This window comes from Phalaenopsis equestris, unplaced genomic scaffold, assembly GCF_001263595.1.
Source record: "Phalaenopsis equestris unplaced genomic scaffold, ASM126359v1 Scaffold000334, whole genome shotgun sequence".
NCBI classification, from domain to species: domain Eukaryota; kingdom Viridiplantae; phylum Streptophyta; class Magnoliopsida; order Asparagales; family Orchidaceae; genus Phalaenopsis; species Phalaenopsis equestris.
The window spans coordinates 163,143-171,699 of NW_018164776.1; positions in this window are offsets into that span (position 1 = coordinate 163,143).

Genomic DNA, 8,557 nt, shown 5'->3' on the forward strand with positions numbered 1-8,557 from the left:
AGTTGCCAAATAACTCCAACTATGATGCAAAGAGAAAGTCCTCTATTTTTGAGCTTCTTCAAATCTACGGGAGCCAACAAAGGCAGACAAAAAAATGGAAGGCAGACAAAAAATTGGAAGAACCTTCAATTCTCGTGACCTCAATTATTTGCAGGTAGCCGGCCACTTGGCCGTATTTGCACGCACGTGGGCCGTCAGTTGGAAAAATTACTGCATACGGACACTGTATGCAGAGATGCATGCGTGTCTAATCATGACTATAGATTACGGTGATCTAAGGTCAGAATGTATTTTGGTGGGGCCCACTTTAAATTTTTTTTAAAAAAAATTTTGATTGCATTCTGACCGTGATCTACGGTCAGGGTCGGACACCACATACATCTCTGCATGCGGTGTTCGTATGCAATAATTTTTCCGCCAGCTGACATGAAGACTAACTTGATTTTAAAATTTTTCTTGAATATCAATTTAAAATAATTAACTTCTAAATTTAGCCTTCCATTAACTATCTTTCCTCATGTGCTATTACAATTATTCTCTATGTAACTTGGACAACTGTAGGTCTCTAAGTGGGTAAATATTTACGTACGGAGAACACACACAGCTCTTTGTTCATAATCCCCTCCCAACGACTTCTCAATAACCTATGTGAAGGTTATTGGGGGGTTATTGCAGAGTTATTTCTATGTTATTTGGAGTCAATACCCTAACATCAGAGAAAATGTGAAAGTGTAATCGCGGAATGTGAAAGTTAACCTTGGAAGGTATTGACTCCAAATAACGCTGAAATAACTCTGCAATAACCCCTCAATAATCTTCGCAGAGGTTATTGGGAGAGGATTACGTACGGAGAGCTGTCTGCGTCCTCCGTACATAAATAACATTCCTCTAAGAAAGGAGCATGCAGGCAGGGCTGTCAAATCGACTTGTTGTTCGCGAACAACTCGTGTTGGCTCGTTCGCTGAGTTAACGAGTGAACACGTGTTCTGCTCGTTTTGGCTAGAAATACTACTCATCAATTATATATATATATAGTATTTTTAAAAAAAATTAATTGAAAACAAGGCTATATATATAATGATGAATTGTATTTTTTAAAAATTTAATTGACTACAAGGCTACAAAGATTTATAATCAATTAAAAGTATTAAATAAGAAACTACAATAAAAAATATTAAATTAGATTCAAATGATGTTTTAATATAAACAAAAATTTTTAAATCTGGCCTCAATCCTTAACATCTTACGGTTATGTGATTAAGGTTGTCAAAACGACTTTTGTTCGTGAACGGCTTGTGTTTGACTCGTGTAAGACTCACTAAGCGAACGAGCCGAACATAAACAATTTTTTGAGGCCGAAATATAAACGTGGAGAACACGAGCTGAGTTTGGGCTCGCTTGTGTTCGGCTCGTATACACCCCTCCATGCAGGGGGGCAAGGAGGCAAGTATGCAAAGCACAAACATGCAAAATATGGTATTGGGATGTGTGAATGTTGGAGCGTGGAACATGCAGTCTGAATTAAGATAACTCAAATGCGTCCAAAGAGGTGCTCATATGCTTGATTATGGCGTTGCACCTAAAGTTGCCACAACCACCCTTAAAATGGGCGTAGTTATGTCAGATGACGTACTTATGCCAAACAACGGCGTAACTACGCCTCTGGTTCCTACTTTTCAACTTTTTTTTCCTGAGCGTGCGAAATAGTTACGCCTCTTCTAGGCATATCTAGACCATCGAGATAGTTCATTTTGGATTTGGTTCTTAAGTTCTCGATTCAGAATGACAATGCGATGAATGTGCGAGCAATGATCTTGAAGTGATTTCTATAGAAGGAATGAAGTTTGAAGGTGGATGGCATGCAATTTCGCTTGTGCGATCAAGAGATTGAAGTGAAGTTCTGTAAGCCCTGGCTATTTTAGAGAGAAGATTTGAGTGGTGTAATATGTACTTTTCTCTCATTCATAGTAAATTTTTGGTGTGACGTGATTCCATGGTTTCTTACCGTTCTCAATTTTTTTCACGTAGATCCTAATATGCTTTTCATAGATTACTTTGTTGTGCTTCTTTTCAAATTTTTTTTTTCAGAGTTATCAAATCCATATTCCTATTTTTCACAGTGTGGTATTGATTGTGAATCAATGAATCTCCAAGTAATTCTTCATTCTAACAAGTGGTAATCGAGCGGGGTGTTTGATTAGAGTGGATAAAATGATCAACAAAGCTAGACACAAAGAAAAGAAGTGCAATGAATTGAATTTCATGTTAAGGTGGATGTGAGTTGAGAAATTTTTGTATAAAAAAAAAATTATATTTGTTTCTACAAGGAATCACTAAAAAGCTTGAATTGATGACTATGAAGGAAGTGGAAGTGTTGGATCAAACAAACATAAGTGTGATCCATTTGCCACTTTCTCATTTGTTACATTCATTATAGTGAATGACAAATTCATGGTGAGTCTCATTGCCACACTAACAAAGATATATAAAAAACCTGCTGCTTCAAATGAGATTTTTCTTTTATATAGGTTATTCAAAATGAAGATGACAAAAAGCAGTTCAGTGATTGAACACTTGAACAATTTCAATATTGTGACCAGTCATTTATGCTCTATGGGTATCAAATTTGATGACGAGGTCAATGCATTATTAATTCCATTTTCATTGTCATACAACCTATATGGATTAGTCATGGCAGTGAGTAACTTTTCGGGGAATATGAAGTTGAAATTCAATGACATCGTGGGGTTGTGTTGACTTAATACGTTCGTAGAAAGACATCAAATAGTAAATCTTCAGGTTTTGAATTGAATATTAAAAATCAGACAAGGAATCTTGACAGAAATATAGGCCAAGACGGATTCAAGTCCATAAGAGAAAATGAAAGAGGAGAATGTTGGAACTGGGAGAAGAAAGAGCATTTTAAGAAGAAATGCAAAAGCTCCAATGAAGGTTGGTGGTAGAGGAAAAGAAAGGAATCTCTTTATAAATTTCTTCACTTACAAATTCTATGGTGACTTTTTGGTTTTATCCCTAATCAGCACGGAATCATAGATCGCAGATTCAGAAGTCACTTTTCATGCATGCCTAAATAATGAGGTGATTAAGAGTTACACTCATTGTGATCTACAAAAGATTAAATAGGGAGATAATAATGTTTGCAACATTATAAGAAGAGTGATGTGGATTTCACGTTGTTAACTGAAACAGTCTGGAAGCTCAATGGAGTCTAATATGTTTTAAGTATAAAGAGAAATATGATCTCTAAGTCAATTGTCAAAGTTAAGGTATGTAACTGTTTTCACAAGTGACTCATGAAAGGTGTTCAAGGGGCAATGATGATGGCTTGAGGCAACATTGAAGGAACACTCTACCTGATTATTGAACTGATGAAATTTGTTGATGTGGTTGGAACCAATATGGACACAGGTCTGTGGCACTACAAGCTCGACTATATGAGCAATAAATGTATGAAGGTCCTACTTTCAAAGAATTTTAGTGATTGAAATCTATAGATTTGGATTTCAATGAGGATTGTATATATGACAAGCAAAAAGAATTTTCTTCTCCAAAGGTAGGTCAATAGCGAAATCAAAGAAACTGAAGTTAGTGCATGCTGACGTATGAGGACCTACTCTTATTTAATCCATTGGAGGTTCCTATTACTTTATCAGATTATTAATACCATAAAGGTTGGAGTTTACATCTTAAAGCAAGAAAAATGATTTATTTGAAGTGTTTAAGAAGTGAAAGGCCATAATAGAAAATGAGAGGCTTGAAGCTGGAGTTACTCAGATCAGATAATGAGGACATGTATTATAATCAGAGGTCTAGAAATTACCATGCTTTAGAGAGGATCTTGCATGAGTTCACTGCATCAAGAACTCCACAACATAATGAATTAGCTAAGTGCTTGAATATAACTATTATGGTGCATGCTAGAATCCTGAGGTTATATGTAGGCTTGCCAATGCAATTCTGAATGGAAGAAGTGAGCACTATAAGTTATTTGATCCACCACAGTATGTCAATATCTTTATTAAAAGGCTCATGTGATGATGCTTCAAGCAATAAAGAGGTAACTATATTTATATAATGTTGCAGGGTTTTAGATAAACTTGACTCAAAATCCGTCAAGTGCACTTTCATTGGGTATGACTCATATGAATTTGGACATAAATTTTGGGACTATCAGAATTAGAAGTTTATTAAAAACCAAGTTGTCAAATTTAATGAATAAACATGTACAAGGACAAGAATAGACCTCAGAATTGCTTGTCAGTTAGTTCTAAATTGTACAAGTGTGTTGAGATAAAAGATAGTAGTTATTGGAAGGGAAGAGAAAGAAGAAGTGCTCAATCACATAAAACACAGGATGTTCCTCAGTCTTTTGCTACTAAAGTTAGGAGGTCCAACAAAGCTATTCCATTGACACAGAGGCATAATCATTCTTTGTATTATTTGTTGTTAATAGATAGTAGTGAACCGGAGTGCTATGAAAGGGCTACTCAAGTTAATGATTGAAATGAGTAAGACTTTGTCATAGATGAGGAGTTATAATCATTAAGTTCAAATCAGACATGGGTTTTGGCAAAATTACTGATACACCTCAAATATATAGTATTTTTAGATACATTTTTGTACCTATTTTTGAGATATTGCAGTTTAATGGAAGGTATTTGTGTGTTTTTCTTTCAGGCACAAGTAAAAAGATGAAAAATGCTAAAAGGCGTGAAAAATGATCAAATTTGAAGCAAAAATGTAAAAATGGTGCAAAAGAGTTTTGGCGCCTAAGCACTAGATCCGACGCTTAGAAATGATATTACATCTTTTAATCAGTTTGAAAGGGGAATCTATTTATGAAGCATGGGAATGATTTAAAGAACTCTTAAGAAAGTGTCAACACCTTGCTATACCAGATTGGTTGATAATTCAAACTTTTTATAATGGATTAGCTAGGTCTTTTAGATCTATTATCAATGCCGCTGCTGGTGGTTCAGTGATGTCGAAACACTTATGCACTAAGGAACACCATGCTTTAATTGAAGAAATGACTATCAATAATTTTCAATGGCTTTTTGAGAGGGTGAATCCTAAGAAAGTATCCAATATTCATGAATATGATGCATTTATTATGTTAGCAAATCAAGTTGCTGCAATTTCAAGGAAGTTAGACCAATTTGGAATGAATTTTTCTCAACCAATTTCTATGATTGAAGAGAATTCATTAGGCCAAATGTTAGATTCTCAAACATCATTAGAAACTTTGAATGTCATAAATAACAAGCATAATAACCCATATTCAAAGTATTATAACCCAGGTTAGAAGAACCATCCCAACTTTAATTGGAATAATACTACGAGTGGTAATAATCAGCAATGGGGAACAATCAAGTAAACTCATTGGGAAACTGGAACAATCAAGGGAATAATAATTATAGATCTACTTATCTTCCAGGTTTCAACAGTAATCCACAATTTAAGGAGAAGAAGTTGTCTAAAGAAGAAGTGGGGTTACAAATAGAAAATCAATTACAAAGTTAAGGAGCTACAATTAGAAATATTGAGAAACAACTTGGACAAATCGCAAATTCATTAAGTAATAGATCCTAAGGAACACTTCCTAGCAATACTGAAATAAATATGAAAGACAAGAATAAAGAGCAAGTAAAAGCCATTCAACTTAGAGACCTAAGAGAGTTGGAAGGTAGGGTTCAACAAGAAACTGAAGTAGAGATAGAAGAAATTGAAGAATCAAAAGAGGAAGGTCCAAAAGATTCTAAAAAACCTATTTCTCAGTTGAAAATTGATTTGGAAAAACTACCACCTCCATTTCCTCAGAGACTTCATTAACAGAAGTTGGATAAGCAATTTTCAAAACTTGTGAAAATTTTTAAGAAGCTTACAATTAATATTCTATTTGCTGAAGCCTTAGAATAAATGCCAAGCTATGTAAAGTTTATGAAGGATATTTTCAACAGGAAAAGGAAGTTTGAAGATAATGAGACTGTTGCACTTAGTGCGGAGTGCAGTGTGATAATTCAGCAGACGCTTCCTGAAAAGCCTGCAGATACTAATTCAAAAAAAGCTTCCTGAAAAGCTTAAAGATCCTGGTAGCTTTATGATCCCAACTGTTTATATGCAACAATATAACAATGTATTTGATAATATTTTTCACTTATATTTCCTTACTTTGCAACAGAACCAAAAACTTGATCCTAGAAAAAAATAAGAATTTAACTTTTTAATATATATAAATATATATATATATATATATATAGGGATATTACACAAGTGTACATATCATTATCAAGTAATATAGGAATTTTTTATTAAGACCTGAATATTGAACCCGCAGGGAAAATTAGCAATATGCACTATTAAACAACAAACTTTCTATTTTAAAAAGATAATTACTTAAACTATATAAATTTTTATAGTAATTAAAATTCAAATCTTTTTGGTATTTTTGATATTTTGACAAATTAGTAATAACTTCTAAAGATAAATTGAGTTTATGTAAAGAAAAGCACTGAGTATGAAAATATCTTACTCCTTATCATGAATCAGTAATAAGAATAGGAATTCTGTTATGGAAGTATGCAAATTGTGTTGTGTCAAACAGGAGCAATACTTTTCTTTACCCTTACTAGAGATGCTATAAAGAACTTTCACTAATTTAAAGTTTGAATAGTTCTGAAGATTGACTAGACAAGGAAGATATTAGCTCTCACTCTAGAGTTCCCTCGATTCCCTCCACATGGGGGTTAACATCTCGTATCAGAACCTAAAATAATAAACCAAGTTGGGGGCATTAGCCTGTCACTTTAAAGTCCTCTAACTCTACACTCTTCAAAGATTATTTCCCTATTTATTTGCACTACATCATATGAATTACATTCTCACATTCATACAACCTCATGTGATTCTTTTCAATTTTTAACTGAGACAATACCAGCCCGGTTCTTACATGTTCTCACAAAAAAATTTAACAACTAGATAGGCCAGATCTAGAAGTAAATGAAGTACATGGATTTAAATCATCACAACTTCTTCCAACATTAAAGATTAATACTCTCCATAAATTTCATCCAACACTTTAATTGCTTATCATTTTAAGGAGAAAGATAAAGAAAACTACTCAGAATCCATGGAGAAAACAAAATCACACTCTAGTTTAAAAGTAAAAATCATTGTCAAACCAACAAGAAGTCTCGATTAAAACCAAAAGTAGTTAAAAAACAAAACATAAAAGCTTATCTCAAATCCTCCACCAAACTCTTAAAGTTTCTTTGAATATCTTCACTTTTATAATACTCTTGACTCTCACAATAAAATTAAAAACAAAAAGGATAAAGTAAATTTGTGGTTCCTGAAAATCTCTCCAAATGTTTCTCTCAAAACTCCCCCTTTTTGGCACTTTTCAGGACTCTTCAAAAAGTCTCTACTTTATTCTTTTATAAATCTTTAAGAGGTGCCTTAGTAACTCTTCAAAATGTATCCAAATTTGATGTATTCTCCAAAGGATGCCTCCTTTCACGAGTTTTTTAACCATATTTTGTTTCTAGTGGTCATAACCAACCTCTTTAGCCAATAGGTGCAGGTGCCTTAAATGTCCCTTCAAAATTCGACAAAATGAAGTAAGCCGTCACATAATTGCCTCTGGCGCTTAGGCGTGGCCTTCTCTATTTCACCGGTGCTTAGGCGCCAAAACACTTTTGAACAATTTTTACATTTTTGCTCCAAATTTGATCATTTTTACTCCTTTTAGCATTTTTCAACTTTTTACTTGTACCTGAAAGAAAAAAACACAAATACCTACCATTAAAACACAATACCTCAAAAATAGTTATGTGTATCAAAATTCCAAAATTTTAAGATGTTAGTTGTCCTCAAGTAACCCTTCAATCTTTAAAAACCCGTATAAGTAGATGATGTATAAGAGTTTCTTTAGGAGTTGTCAAAATTTTGATATAGAAATATAGTAGTCCAATTTAGAAAAAATATTAGTAAATGAGACCAACTTAGTGTTCAGAAATTTTTAAAGTTAAGAAATATGAAAATATGAGTTCCAATCTAATTCAGAAATATTGTAGATTCTCTAAAAATAGAGTTTAGGTATTTTATCTTCTCCACTTAAAAATTTTTATCAAGCATAATTTTACTTACTATATTATATCATTAAGCTTAAGAGTTTCTCAAGTCTTATTCATTAAAATGATCAGATGTGGAACCAATTTTTAATTTGTTACTAATCCTTAAGCTTCTCCTCCCTTTTTCAAAGAGTTGATATTTTTTCTACTATACTTTATTTCTTTTTCTTTTTTTTTCTTTTTTCTTTTTATTTTTCTTTTTCTTTTTTCATTTTCTTTTTCAGGCAATGATTACTATATTTGGATAAGCATGTCGGCGCTATTTTTTGTTGGAGAGTTGCCCGTAAGAAGCTGTCGGTCACCATAATCGAAATCCCATCGCCCGCTTTGGAAGGACGTTTTAATTTACATATAAATTTAGTTTTAGAAAAATATGAAATCAAACTGACCCCATATTTTTCATA